The sequence below is a fragment of the Chanodichthys erythropterus genome, chromosome 13, assembly GCF_024489055.1.
Source record: "Chanodichthys erythropterus isolate Z2021 chromosome 13, ASM2448905v1, whole genome shotgun sequence".
Lineage (NCBI taxonomy): Eukaryota > Metazoa > Chordata > Actinopteri > Cypriniformes > Xenocyprididae > Chanodichthys > Chanodichthys erythropterus.
Window position 1 is genome coordinate 7,541,636 of NC_090233.1, and position 16,274 is coordinate 7,557,909.

Below are 16,274 nucleotides of genomic sequence, written 5' to 3' on the forward strand. Positions count from 1 at the left end.
TAGCCAATAGAGTGCCCCAGGGATGACGCGTTTTTGTAGGCCAAACCGGAAGTTAGCGGCGCACGGGTTCCCTCGGTGGAAAGCCTATGCATTTTTCCCATAGACTTTTGGAAAATCGCAGAAAATAAGCTCTGTTTAACAAAGGGTTATGACACTTACACGTTTTGTCTATCAAGATAATCTTTACAAGTTAACACAACATTTATAGATCTTGAAGCCTAAATAAAGTCGTCAAAGGCTAACAGTAGGCGGATCAACGTCGTCACCACCAAGCTTCCTCAAACTGTTTTTAAAAAACAACTTTATTTAAAAACATGCTCGCTGATTATGATCTGTGCTGTGCTGTTTCATGAGAAATGCTGTCCAAATGTCCCGTTTTTAATGATGACGTCTAAAATCTTCGGTATGGTCATGTGACTGGGGTGATATATGCCCGTGACGTCACCGTCGACCGTTACGACTGCGGTCACGCCCACTGAGTGGCACAAAGGCTGAGCGGCAGCGTTGGATTTTAGCGTAAATGCCGCGAAAAACACACAAAACACATACAAAACGGGAAAGAGCTGTGTGATCGACTGTACAAATAGCTTTGACACAAAACCGGAGTTATATATTTAAAGACTGCCGAAAGCTACAGAAAGAAGAAGGATCACTGCAATTCACAGAAACAGCTGGACTCCAGACAGAGAAACATGGATCTGCAGTTATCATTTAGTGTCAAATTGTTGGATTTTGAGGTAAAAATCATACAGTATATATTGAATTGTTATATATTGTGTTGACAAATCATCAATTAAATATCTACCATCTTATATTCTGCATAATTGGGTGTTTTTAAATAAACACTGACAAAAACTATACAATTTTTAGGGCTGGACAATATGACGATACATATAACTTTAATATAAGTGATTACTCGGATTTAAACCTACCTATATTGTAGTTATATAAAATATTCACAGGCAGATTTGCTTTGTGTATTTCCCCGGTGTCGAAACAGGCACATATAAATGTCAGGAAACACGACTCCTGGATATACATGGATTAGGTTTATTTGACAAGTTGTAAGAAACTCTTTCGAGTCCAACCTTTAATGTAATCATTTGTTTTACTCGCGTTTTTCGCAGTTCCCCCTATTAAATCCACTCATTCAGCAGGTTCTTTTGCCACTCAGTCCAGCTGAGGGAGCGCGTTCCAGCGGGAAAGTGACGTCAATGCATGGTCATTTATCTATTCAAGAATAGCAACAAATTATATTCCAGGATATTTTGGAGTTTGAAATATCACTTCTGAGCATTATTTTGTGTCAACTTGAATCAAGCTCACATGCAAAAAAAAAAAAAAAGAAAAAAAAAAAAGTGAAAATTGATTTATGACAATTATATACTGTTTGACATTGTTAGTGAACAAATTAAACCAGCAAGAGTATAAAAAAATTGGTGCAAAATCTTGGGAAAATGAGATCCAGGCAGTAGATAATGTTGATGAAAAATTATTTATTCATTACAATTAAATTTAGCCTCACACGCAAACTTTAATCGATAATGAAAATACTTAAAACCAAAAGGTAAAATAACCATCATAGAGGAGTAGTCAATAGTTAAAGATAAATTTAGAGTATTGTATCTAATAGATGAAAATCAAAAAGAATTAAAACATTTGCAGATAAGAGAGAAGCAGAAGCCCATGAGAGTAAAGGAGAGAAAAAAGCTGAATTATCAATGACCCGGTCAGCTTTATGAGCATAGGGAAATTTACATCCCATACAAACTGATGTTTCTGTTAAAATGAAAAAGGTTAATTTCCCCCATTATGTCCTCCACGGGTCCTGTGTCAAAAATAGTTGTTTTAACCCTTTTAAATGTCATCAGGAATAATAACAGACATATTTTGATCAGATTCAAATTCAAATGGTTAATTCTGAAAAACATCACTTCTACAGTACTTGGCAGGTGTCTAATGTCTAACCACAAACGTGTCAGCGTGACCTGTCACACTGGAACACTTTGAAGAACAACTGAACATAACAAGCATACTCTTAAATATAAAATAAGAATAACCATAAGGCTACAATAACAAGTAAATACTTGAAAATATGATAAGAATTAATAAAGTATGAGTACATAAATATATGAAAGCAAAAGTAAAACTGATAAATCATAAGCCATAAATGACTAAAATAAATATTAATAAAAAGGCATGAATATGAATATTGACCATTTCGGATCCACCAAAAATGAACACTTTATTTTTCAAGTCTGTTTGGCCTGTGTATTGTAAGGCAATATCCGGAGAGCAAAAAGTACTTATGAGCACCAGGTCCATCTGAAGATAGGCCTACGTATCTGCAAGCAAGAACATGATTTTCAACAGCGATTCTTGGTGAGAGATAAACGTAGTACCACTGTACGCCGTTAGGGGGAGCCATCAGATTAAAAAAATCCTTTTTGAGTCGGCCAAACTGCGAGGGCTGTTCCTCTGTGCCTCTCCAGTCTTTGTTGTTGGACAGCAGTTTGTCATCACAGATGCATCACGCTGCCTTAATATCCTCTGTCACATGCTGGACTTTAAGAACTATTATACAAAATGAATATTATTATGCCTACATTAATAATACATTGAAAATGTATAGGTCAATATAAAAAAGTTACATTATGATAATTTCAAAAATGTTACAGTATTGTTACAGTATTTTTTAATTTTAAACACAGGCCCACTGTCATTTTAAAAGTTTTGTGTTTGCTGGATCCTGACTGGTAGAAATTTGGTCACTATATATATATATATATATTTTTTTTTTTTTGTGGTCAATATAAATGTCCGGATGTCTGTCAGGTAGTTTTAAGTTTGCACTTTGTGAACGTCACTGTGGCCACACCCAGAAATTAAATTGGTTGAATTCTTAGAAATAACTTCTTTTGTTGTTTTTGTTGTTGCTGCTATTTTAAAGATCAAAATCTGAGACATATGTTTTGTTTGTCTTGACCTAGACATTAAGAGAATTTTTGATACAGTTCCAAAATTATTGCCAAAAAATGTAAGTATTCTTATAGCGCCACCTAGTGTCAGATGAACGTGAGTTTCCGATTGGAAACACTTTACAATAAAGTCTCATTTGCCAACATTGGTTAATGCATTAACATCAACTAACAATGAGCAATACATTTATAATAAACACATTTATTAACTTTTGTTAATGTTACTTAAAAATGTGAATTGAAATGCTTCAAAAATGTATTAGTAAATGTTGATGGTAACATTAACTAAGATTAATAAATGCTATGTATTATTTATTCAGTGTTAACTCAATTAAACTAAAAATGAAAAGTCTTACCCTGCAATTTAATTTATGATCTCTGAAACCCAAATAGTTTTAGTGCAGGAAAAAAGAAAAAGGCAAAAACAAATATAATAGGGTTCCAGTACCTTTGGTACTGAGTAATTTTACTAGAACTTATGCTGAGGTTTATAATAGGCTATGCATTATTTTTTATTATATGCTATAATTAAAATGTAAATAAAGACACAAATGCCAAGTTTAACACGTGGAATTTTATTGTGTATAATTATTTATAATCTATGTGTGTGTGTGTGTGTATATATATATATATATATATATATATATATATATATATATATATATATATATATATATATATATATATATATATATATATATATATAAGAACAAATTCAAGAACAAATATAATAGGGTTCCATAAGTACTGAGACTTATGAGTAATTTTACTAGAACTTTTGCTGAAGTTTATAATAGGCTAGGCATTATTCTTTTATTATATGATATAATTAAAGATCAAATAAATACACAAATGCCAAGTTTAACAAGTGTAATTTTATTGTGTATATTTATTTATGTTCTCTCTCTCTCTATATAGGCTATATAAATCAGTTATTAGTCAAAATGTCAGATATTCATTATATTAAAGATTCATTGCACAGGGCATTTGAGGGCATCAGGGATTTTCACATTGCATTATCCTCATTTTATGATCAGAAATGTATTTACTTTTTCGTGAAACCGGTGTTTTATTCCAAAACTCGTGCGTATTAAACGGTGCACAGTTGTTAGTCAACCGTTTGCAGTTATTTGCAACGGTCTAGTTCATCTTAAAATAAAGCAACAATAACATGGGGGCTGTGGCGAGGGGAAGAGAGAAATATAGACATGTTACAGTCACAATGTCAAAAGAGTTAGTCCTGTGAGTGTCGGCGAGTGCTGGTCCAGCGGTTCTTTAATCCTGTATGTAAATGACAGCCAATAGATGCTGTTGTTGAGTTGGGCTGGGATTAGCGGAGGCGAATGACTTTCAATTTTACTGGATTACAGAACAAAGAAAGGGGAAAGGGGACACACTCCTCTGTTAAAGAAAACAGAAAGAAAACGGGACATATTGATCAAATAAATCACGTCGATTGCATTTCAACAGACTACAAACCATTCGAGATTATGACATTTTACAAAGTCGCTATCGCCTTTCTTTAGATGGGAATTCAGCGCTCACTGTTGGATTAAACGGAGAATAAACCTATCCGGGATTGACAACATAAGGTAATTAAACACGGGGAAATTGCTAGGGATTATAGCTAATTCTGTGTGTGTATATGTGAAAAAACATTTACGAGCATCGTTCTTGAACACGTGACTTTTTATGGATGTTGAAAAAGTGAAATTACAGATTATAATTTAGGGGGAGGAGGATGGCTAGGAGTGTTAGCACACTGGCTATCATGCTAACGCTCTGCACGCGAATGTATGACACTCAACGCGATGTTTTATACGCTTTTATGAAAGTAACACGCGTTATAAAACGCTGTAACGTTAGATGAGATAAACAAATAAACTCTTTTGCGTTCCGCCTTTTTGTCTAACAGTAGCCGCAATTCTGCTGTATTATTTGTCTTGTAAAAATGGCAACACAATTTGAGTGCTAGCAAGTTGCTGAAATAGAGCAGTTGCATTGTTGGGAGGGTGATAAATTACAGTCAGTCGTGTTTATTTCGTACAGTCTGAATAAAATCGCCGTCATTGGCGTGGTCACGGACGCGTTTTTCGACCTGAGAAGGTCATGTTTACAATGTCAAATCCACCTATCAGTTGTTGCTAATCTGTGTCTACTATGAAGACTGCTTTAGTGGATTATGCATAACTGAATGTGTCCCAGTAAGTTTGCTGCTGAGCAATAATATCACATGTCTCTAAACTTGCTCAGTTTTCCCTCGAAGGACTTCTCGGCTGTCAGATCCATTCATGAAGACAATAAGAGTTTATGATTTATGTCATGCTGTCCCACTATGAGTCTCTGACTGAAACATGAACTATCCCAGAATGACTTGCTGTCGGATTGGGCCTCGTTGTCAAGCACTGTATATTTATATCAGTAATAGCTGTCCTTGTTTCTTTGTGGTTTTTCTTCACCCAGATTTTATATCCGACACATTACCGCAGTTGTTTATTGTACAAAACTAAATGAAATTGATCAGCTTCTGAATGTTAATAATATTGCTATAAGCAAAATTATTGTTAAGAAGTAGACATTTTACAATATTGTAAATTCATAAACAACAGAACAGTGAGATTGAATTGTATGGATCAAACAAAAGGCTAATTATCCATTTTACAAAGAATTAATTTAGTCTAAATATTGGTGAAAAGATACAAAAAGCTTTTTCTCCTCCTCTTAAAAAGACAATAAGCTTATTTATTTTCAATATACTTAATTATATGGCTAGTTGAATTTTATTACTTGCATTTATCATTGTTTTGCTCAGACCTGCAACTCACCAGGTGAGAACTACCTTCAGTAACAAAAAGGACCAAATGTTATGGTCATAGTGGTATTATTTGAATTACCTTGTAAATACAATTGTATATGAATATGGCAAACATGGTTTATATAAAAATATCATGATTTCAGTACTTTTTGTAAGGTCTGCTATGACATTGGTTCAAATAATTTTCTGAGCCCTTTAATATGTTAAAGGATTAGGTTCACTTTCAAATGAAAATTACCCTAAGATTTTCTCACCTTCAAGCCATCCTAGGTGTATATGACTTTCTTCTTTCTGATGAACACAATCGGAGTTATACTAATAAATATCCTGACGCATCCAAGCTTTATAATGGCAGTGAATGGGACCAGTGAGTATGAAGCTCAAGAAAGTGCATCCATCCATCCATCATAAACATACTCCACACGGCATGACGCAATGCCAGTTATGCTTTTTTTTGTACATTGAATATGGAAAGCGGTCTGGCGGAAGCTGGATATTTTACTTTATAACTTGTTAAATATGGATATTTTTCTTACACAAATGCATCACTTTGCTTCAGAAGGCCTTTATTAACCACCCGGAGCCATGTGGAGTATGTTTATGATGGATGGATGCACTTTCTTGAGCTTCAAACTCGTTGGCCACGTTCACTGTCATTAAAAAGCTTGGATGTGTCAGGATTAACACCCAAAAATGAAAATTTGATGTTTATCTGCTTACTCCAGGGCATCCAAGATGTACAAACCCGATTCCAAAAAAGTTGGGACACTGTACAAATTGTGAATAAAAACAGAATACAATGATGTGGAAGTTTCAAATTTCAATATTTTATTCAGAATACAACATAGATGACATATCAAATGTTTAAACTGAGAAAATGTATCATTTTAAGGGAAAATAAGTTGAATTTAAATTTCATGGCATCAACACATCTCAAAAAAGTTGGGACAAGGCCATGTTTACCACTGTGTGGCATCTCCTCTTCTTTTTATAGCAGTCTGCAAACGTCCGGGGACTGAGGAGACAAGTTGCTCAAGTTTAGGAATAGGAATGTTGTCTAATACAGGCTTCTAGTTGCTCAACTGTCTTAGGTCTTCTTTGTTGCATCTTCCTCTTTATGATGTGCCATGTTTTCTATGGGTGAAAGATCTGGACTGCAGGCTGGCCATTTCAGTACCCAGATCCTTCTTCTACACAGCCATGATGTTGTAATTGATGCAGTATGTGGTCTGGCATTGTCATGTTGGAAAATGCAAGGTCTTCCCTGAAAGAGATTACGTCTGGATGGGAGCATATGTTGTTCTAGAACTTGGATATACCTTTCAGCATTGATGGTGCCTTTCCAGATGTGTAAGCTGCCCATGCCACACACACTCATGCAACCCCATACCATCAGAGATGCAGGCTTCTGAACTGAGCGCTGATAACAACTTGGGTTGTCCTCGTTCTCTTTAGTCCGGATGACATGGCATCCCAGTTTTCCAAAAAGAACTTCAAATTTTGATTCGTCTGACCACAGAACAGTTTTCCACTTTGCTACAGTCCATTTTAAATGAGCCCAGAGAAAATGCCTGCGCTTCTGGATCATGTTTAGATATGGCTTCTTTTTTGACCTATAGAGTTTTAGCCGGCAACGGCGAATGGCACGGTAGATTGTGTTCACCGACAATGTTTTCTGGAAGTATTCCTGAGCCCATGTTGTGATTTCCATTACAGTAGCATTCCTGTATGTGACGCAGTGCCGTCTAAGGGCCCGAAGATCATGGGCATCCAGTATGGTTTTCTGGCCTTGACCCTTACGCACAGAGATTGTTCCAGATTCTCTGAATCTTTGGATGATATTATGCACTGTAGATGATGATAACTTCAAACTCTTTGCAATTTTTCTCTGAGAAACTCCTTTCTGATATTGCTCCACTATTTTTCACTGCAGAATTGGGGGAATTGGTGATCCTCTGCCCATCGTGACTTCTGAGAGACACTGCCACTCTGAGAGGCTCTTTTTATACCCAATCATGTTGCCAATTGACCAAATAAGTTGCAAATTGGTCCTCCAGCTGTTCATTATATGTACATTTAACTTTTCCGGCCTCTTATTGCTACCTGTCCCAACTTTTTTGGAATGTGTAGCTCTCATGAAATTCAAAATGAGCCAATATTTGGCATGACATTTCAAAATGTCTCACTTACAACATTTGATATGTTATCTATATTCTATTGTGAATAAAATATAAGTTTATCAGATTTGTAAATTATTGCATTCCTTTTTTATTCACAATTTGTACACTGTCCCAACTTTTTTGGAATCGGGTTTGTAGGTGACTTTGTTTCTTCAGTAGAACACAAATGATGATTTTTAACACCAACCGTTGCCGTCTGTCAGTCGTATAATGCAAGTCAATAGGAACTCCATCTATAAGAGTCAAAAAACATGCACAGACAAATCCAAATTAAACCCTGTGGCACATTAAACCATGACGACACATTGATGTCCTAAGACACGAAACGATCGGTTTGTGAGAGAAACCGAACAGTATTTATATCATTTTTTACCTCTATGTCCAACTGCCCTGCACTGATTGAAGCAAAGCGCGAGAGATCACTTCCGTCATCAGAATGCATTTTCATAACCAGATGCTGAATGCAGTTGGACATAGTGGTGTATTAGAGGTAAAAAAATGAAATAAATACTGTTCGGTTTCTCTCACAAACCGATTGTTTCGTGTCTTAGGACATCAATGTGTCGTCACGAGCCGCAGGGTTTAATTTGGATTTGTCTGTGCATGTTTTTTTGACTCTTACAGCTGGAATTCCCATTGACATGCATTATACGACTGACAGACAGCAACGGTTAGAGTTAAAAATCATCTTTTGTGTCACCTACATCTTGGATGCCCTGGGGGTAAGCAGATAAACATCAAATTTTAATTTTTTGGTGAACTATCCCTTTAATGTAAATCAGATTGTGTTCAACAGAAAGAAGAAAGTCATATATACCTAGGATGGCTCGAGGGTGAGTAAAGCATGGGGTAATTTTCATTTTGAAGTGAACTAATCTTTTAAGCACTTTTTTTGTAATCTGAACTATATGATTATATGGTTAGTTACATTTTATTATTTGCTAGTATTGTTTTACTCCAACAGACCTGCAAATCACTGGTTGAGAACTACTGAATAAGACAAAATGGGCCTACAGATCCAGTTCTGGCTGCATCTATAATTCAGAATTTTAATCTCCGTATCCGCTTACATATATTTATATATAATCTATTTTTAATCTCTATAATAAAAATGCATAATTCAGATTTTGATCTCCATATCCATTCACATATATTATATATATCTTCCAAGGGGTTTTTTTCCCTCCTAGGACATTTTTCCCAGTGTTAGCACGCTGGGTTTTTCTCCTAGGGGGTTTTTTCCACCCCTGGGAGTCAGCCGACATTGGCTTAATGTAGCACCATCTTGTATATGTTACATATTACCACGCTTGCTTGTACAGCTTATTTTTAACCACTTCTCTTTTTTCTGTGCTTCTAATATGTAAAGCTGCTTTGAAACAATTACCAATTGTAAAAAGCGCTATATAAATAAATTTGACTTGACTTGACTTGACAAAAAGTACCATATTTTATGGACATAGTACCATGGTATTTTTTGAATAACCTTGAATTAGCATATTAATACAATGGTATACTAATGGTATAAATCAAAGTATAGTGATTTCAGTACTTCTTTTTAAGATAAATTGGTTTAAACATTGACATTTGACATTGCTTTAAAAAATGTAAGCTCCTAATATTGAAATAAACACATTCTTTTGAAACAGGTCTTTCCCATATATTAGTTGGGTATTACATAGCTAAATTATCTGTTTTAACAGTAATACATGTTTGACGTACAAAAAGTAAGTCGTGAAATGCTGAGTCTTTTCTGAAGCGAATCAGAGTCAGGGCAGTACTTCCCATGAAGGCCGCAGTTCTTTGTGTTTGCTCGATGCAACATGTTTGTGTGGCCTTGGGGAAAATGTCCAGGGTGAAAGGAGTTAGGACCAATTAAAAGTCAATTATCAGCCCTTGAGCTGAACGATTTAGATACAGTTGTGTTTCTGAAGGGATCTGTGAGCAGAATCTGTACAAAGGCTATTAGCAGAAGTATTGTGTATCAATGGCAGAGCCACAAGCCTCTTAGGGCAAAACCGCTCATAAAACCCACGTTTCCCTTTCTTGAGATGCCGGTAATATCTTTAAGCACCATACAGGCAGTAATTCAAGAAGTAAAGGAGCGGCTACATTATGCTTCCCCCTGAGCTGAGGATCTCAGATAGCGTGAATGAAAAAAAAAAGAAAAAAAAAAACTGTATTTTGGCAGGGCGGACTCCTAACAAGGAGGAAGTCATTAATCTGAGCATTTAAGCATGTCAGTCCGGATCCTTCTTTTCCTGCAATTTCTTTTAGGAGTGTCACCAGTTATTTTTTTTTTCCTAGTGTTTTTTTACCCTAAGAAAATATATTTGTTATAGTTAACTCAAGTCTTTTGACTACTGCAAAAGAAAGCTTAGTGTAGAGTACAAAACAAGTCATTTATACATGAAGCTTAAGGTGTCAGATGAATGTAGTTTCCCCTGCAGATATGATAAGCCTGTTCAATGAGGAAGTCTTACCAATCTCTTTTTCTTCAAAGCATTTTGTTAAACTTAGAAGTGTCAAGATGAAGCTATTAAATGACCGTAACCCTTTTCATACAAGACCATTTGCTAAAGCAGTCATTGTTATTAATATACAGTGGGTGAGATTCAATATTAACTCCTAACCTTAAAGAGATAGTTCACCCAGTCGTGAAAAAAAATCATTTTCTTAGTGCAGAAATATCTCTTGTTTTGTTCTTACAATGGACTCTTTTCACATTTTCCGGAGTTCTCCGAAGCGAAAGTTGTCATAATTGGGTAAACTTCCATATTGATGAATGGTTTGGAAACCACAACAAATATGATTTTTGCATTTACATTTGCCCCAATAGCCAAAGAATAAAAACAATTCCATGATAGCAATTCGATGACTTTCATAAAGAGGAAAAACTGCATTTACGATGTTAATGACTGAGGAAACTCATCATATTCTGCAAAAAGGATCCAAGGAAGTCAGTGGTAACCAAAACTGTTTGGTTACTATAATTTTTTTACATATCTTCTTTTGTGTTTTTCGTGTACAGATGACAATGTTGTCAAAACGATCCCCGTTCTAACAGATCTGCAAAAATGACTGAAAACACTGCATTATACTACCAGGCCAGTAGCTGGTGATGTCACTTTGCAAAGAAACACTTTGCACCTATAGACTGAACATGTTCTATGTATGCGCATGACGTCAGCGTCTTCACAAATTTGCGTTTTTGTAATTTACACAGAGACAATAACGTTATCGTTTTCAAAAACTTGCACATTCAAACATTTTTTAAAAGCTTGCAGTTTCAGGCTCGTTGTCGTGTAAAAATGCATAAAATGTTTTCAGTTTTTAGTTGAAAATGGTGTTGTGTAAAAACCCTGTAGGCTCTGTTTACATCTGGTATTAAGATGCGTTTTGTTCGATTGGATCACAAGTGGACGACGTAAAATACAGGTGTAAATGGGGTCTAAAATGTTTTGAGCTTGTCCACTTTCAGGAACACTTCCAGAGGTAGTCAAAAATGCATTCGACCGGATTGCTTGTAGACGCTCATGTCGTTGAATGCATTCGAACAGCCACAGAAGACCACATACTCTTTGCCTACTGACCTAATGTGTAAACATTATGAGAAGCATACATCCCAGACGGGATTTAAACTTTGTCAGCTGAAGACGAAACACAGCACAATGATCTCCCTCCATTCCTGATTTATAACACACATTAACCACGTTCAGCGTGGTCTTGAAAAGAAACAAAAGCTCATGCTCTCTGTATGTTTTTCCGTTGTCTCCGGGTGTGTTCATATGTAAATTGCGTGAGCTTATTTATTCCATTAGTTCGAAAGATCTGAAAAAGTCCATACATTTACCTGCCCATAGACCCTCCCCTCAAAGAAATCAGGACAGAAGTAGTCAAAAGTGGACAAAAGTGATGGATTAAAACACCAGGTGTAAACGGGGATGTGTCTTCCTCATCTATTTGTGATCCGATCGACCAAAACGCATCTTAATACCAGGTGTAAACCAGGCTTTAGAAATTGCTTGTAAATTTCACAATTAATTATAAAGAAACAGCATTGAATTAAACAATATATTTTTAAGTATTTTAGTATTTTCTTGTAAATGGTACTCCAATAATCAATAATTTTTACAACTTAAGGGTGAGAACATCATTATTTTTGGGCCAACCTTAACTTTCTTTGAGTATTAAACTTGGCTTTTGGATGAGATAAAATGGGTGACTTTTTTTTTTGAAGGAGCGACCCAAAACACAATTGTGACGACAAGTTTTGCATGTGCAAGCAGTGCTCACATTTTCTTCAGAAAATGTAAAAATCTAATTTGCTTTATTGTGTGTAAACTTCAATCCTAAACATGCAAAGTATGCCGATTCTAATGTTCTTATGCTAAAGCATCAGAACATAGCAGGACTTTATTTTTCATTTACAAGGACCCAAAGTAGTGAGCAAAGGCCCGTTCAAGGCAAGGCAATGCAAGAATCCATCCTACTTTAAAGATCTTAAGTATTTAAAGCACTAGATGACATAACTCCAGTGTTCGCTTACAATAAACAGAATTATATCGTCTGTTGGCGTGGACGCTAATATAGTTATCGTTATAGTCATCTTTATAGTTATCGTCCTTGGTGTGAACGGGCCTTTATATTTGGTCACTTGAATGAACCAGAAAGCAAACTAGAGATACAAGGTGTTGTTGTTCCAGTGTTGTACGTAATATTATGCTCAGGCAGAGGCATCCGGCTTTGAGTTGTAGCAGGATTTATAGGAGGTTTTCAGACGAGTAATAGTAGTACTGGGCTCTCTCTGTGCAGTCTGTGGTTTTGGCTTTGCCCGGAGGCTGGGATAATGGCTCCCAGTGTCTGGAGAGATTAAAGGCCAGAGCTGCATTGTTCACATGCCTCGAGATTAGTTTCCAAGGAAACGGATTGCGGTTGCCATGTGAACACAAGGCCCGGAATTAGGATTGCGTTATTTATTTATTTTTTTGTTTTACAGCTCACATTTATCATCCCCGTTGTTTTTGTTTGTTTTTTATCTTTAAACTGTCGCTTCGTTTGCACTCATTTTTAAACCCAGTCTCGTCCGTACTCAAGTTTACAGCATTGTAGTTCAGAGACGACGTGGCTGAAATTGAGATTGGAGGCATCAGGGGGCGTCTGTCGAGAGGGACGGGTAAAGTAGTTCACTTTAGAGGTCTCATGCTTCCAGGCCTTGTCTTGCTTCCAAGGAGAACAAATTAAGGATGAAGGGTTTTAAGGCAATAATCTGAGCTAGCTTTAATTGGTTGACAAAGGCTTATCGTAATTAGCTACTTTCACATGTGTGTGACGGATTTTGGTGTATTAGCACAGGAGAGGGTATTACTATCACTTTCCAAAGCTTCTTATAGGTTTTTCCATCCTTCAATACATTTTGTACAGCCGAAAATATTTTAAAAAGTTAATAGGGGACTTCTACTTCTACTTTTTAAATAAAAAAAAATAAATAAAAAAAAAGTTTGTTTTTGCATGTAATTATAACACTATACTTGTTTTCCTGTCATGTCGACGGTTCCTGCGGACCGTAATCAAGAGGTAGACGGTACATCAGTGTTTCCTACTGAATTCTGTTTTAATTATTCACTATAATGAGTCAAAATCTGTTAATGGGAAATTAAATGTAATAAATCATGTAAAAAACTTTTATTGGAAAATGAAACAACATCTTATGATACGAACTTGGATAATGACCTTAATCATTTAAACAGCTGAGAAGATAATGTTCAAATTACATTTTATAAAAATCACCAGTTAAGTTTATATTATTACACAGCTCTGTGGAATACTTGAGTCTGATTGGTCAATTGCACCATCCAGCGGTATGTTATTCCCTGAAAACAACGGCTGAAAGCAGATAACACAGGCTCATCGCTGTCACTGAAGTCAGCAGCGCTATACGCTTGCTAGGAATGGCTTTTCTTCGTCAAAGTTTTGCGCTTGGTGAGCTAATAAAATATTGAAAACTCAGTCAAATCATTTTTTTATGTACAGTTATTTAATTATGTTATCCAGTATCGTGGACTTGCTCACTCGTTTAATACAAACAGCTGCTGCCATTTTGTGACTATTGTTTTGTACGTTGTTGGATTATAAGATAACAAACAAGTATGATTTTAAAACAGTTCCATCTCAGATCACTATCTCTTATCCCCGTAATTATTTATGTGGTGAAATGCTGTTTAATAAGTGGTGTGACTGTACCATATCACTTAAATGTCCATCTAGTTTGAACTTGCCAAGCTAGCAACTGCTCTCTCTTGTTTAAGAGCTAATAAAATATTTCAATATGTTGTGTCTAATTATTTACTTATGTGACAAGTAGCCGTGTAATAAGCGGAGTAATGTACATCCAGCCAGTATTTATCTCAGAATAAACCCCTTCAGGCTGATGCAAGCCCTGATCACCCTGTCGGGGTTTATTCTGAGATACAACCGGCTGGATGTACATTATCCCTTACATATATTACATTAGCATATGAGAGTGAAATTAGATGACTACAGGAACTCTTCTCAAAAAGATTTAACAGTTCATCTGTTGCCAAAATTATGAAAAAAAGATCATTCACGAATAGGAAGATTATTGAAGATTTTCAAATCAGGAATGTCAGAATTAGAATGTGTAGTGCATAAAAATGTGTATCAAAACACATGGAACATTGTTTTTTGACAGACATTGATGTGATATTCAAATTTGAAAACAAGATGGATCGTAAGCTTATAATTGTTTATTTCTTAGCTGGCAAATATTCAGTGAAATGATTGATGCCTATGAGTGTATGTCGATGTTTTTAGTTCTAATATTCCAACCGACAGCCAGCCTAAGTTTTTGACGGACGTGATAATGTTCGTAAGGGCTAAACTACACTGCATTCCAAATTATTATGCAAGAGACAAATCAGTAAGATTTCTGTACAATAAAAATGTTTCTCTTTGTTAGGTTTGGTTTGTGGTGTCTAAAATGCATTTTTACGCACAACTGCCAGCCTGCATGGTGAGGTTCTCAAGACTCCAGAGACACCAGCAGCTTCAAATACCTGTTTGCTGCTCAACACTGGCTTTTTTTTATAGCTGCCCTTTTAATACAATACATTTTTTTGATAGGAACTTTCATTAATAAGCCTTTATCTGATCGAGTTCGGCTGTGCGCTAAATCACTCAAAAATCTTATGATAATTTGATAATCTCCATTCAGTTTCACACAATATTAGTTGTTTTCATGCCTTTTGCACAACATTGCACCATTTCATGCTTTTCATCTTCAGAAAGATCTTTCTTCCTCCCCATATTGCACGAGAACCATAACTTGCTTAATAATGTGGAACAACCTCTAAGTAGGGTTTCCATAGATCTGGCAAATTATTTTGTCTGAGATTGATACCAGTTATCTAAAAAGACATGGATAAACAAACAAACAAACATTTTCTTAAAAAAACTAACATCTGAATGTTTATTGTACTGAAATCTTACTGATATGTCAATTGCATAATAATTTGGAACGCAGTGTATGCTTGATTTTTGGGTAATTATAAAATGCACTGGAGATGTTTCAAACGCTTTTTGTGTGCGTAGTTCAGGTGCAGTGTGTACAATTTTGGAGGATCTATTGACAGAAATGCAACATGATATACATAACTGTTTTCAGTGGTGTATAAAGACCTTACATAATGAACTGTTATGTTTTTATTACCTTAGAATGAGCCATTTCTATCTCATACACCGCAGGTCCCCCCTCCATGTCAAGTCGCCATTAAGTGCCGGAATGTTTCTACAATAACCCTAAATGGACAAACTGCTCTACAGATCGCGTTTAGTCACTATGTTCATTGGTGTTTTTAGAGGCAGCTTGCATTGTCACTTAGTTGAAAACGCACAAAGTTGTATTAGTAGTAGTCATCTGGTTTATTAGAAGCAGAGACCGTTCTTTGTTAGAAGTAAGAAGAAACGTCATTGTTTGATTGGCTAACATACTCTCTGCTGTCTCAGACGACGACATCTTTGTTGTGTCGGCAAGACGGCCACTGTAGCTTCTCCGAAAGGGAGGGGTGCAAGGGGTGTGCACCGTTAGTTGCAGTTCGCAACCTCACCGCTAGATGCTGCTGAAATTGCACCTTTAAGGAATGAAGTTTATTTCATGGCTTCAATAAATTACATGTTACACGGAGACTGACATGTTTGGCTTTTCATAAACGTTACATTCAGCTGTCGCAAATTCGTTGAATTTTGAAGATCAAGTTCATTTTTTACCAGGAAAGGAGTGGT

The 16,274-nt window shown here is 35.9% G+C and overlaps 1 protein-coding gene across 4 annotated transcripts in view; it reads left to right on the forward strand.

Moving 5' to 3' along the window:
• The first annotated feature begins 4,226 nt into the window (after window positions 1-4,226).
• gtf2ird1 (GTF2I repeat domain containing 1) overlaps window positions 4,227-16,274 on the forward strand; it is a 52,500-nt gene continuing 40,452 nt past the window's right edge. For all 4 annotated transcript variants that reach the window (XM_067407005.1, XM_067407008.1, XM_067407007.1 and 1 more), the window contains exon 1: window positions 4,227-4,570. The gene's annotated coding sequence lies outside the window, so the exon portion shown is untranslated. The remainder of the gene's footprint in view (window positions 4,571-16,274) is intronic.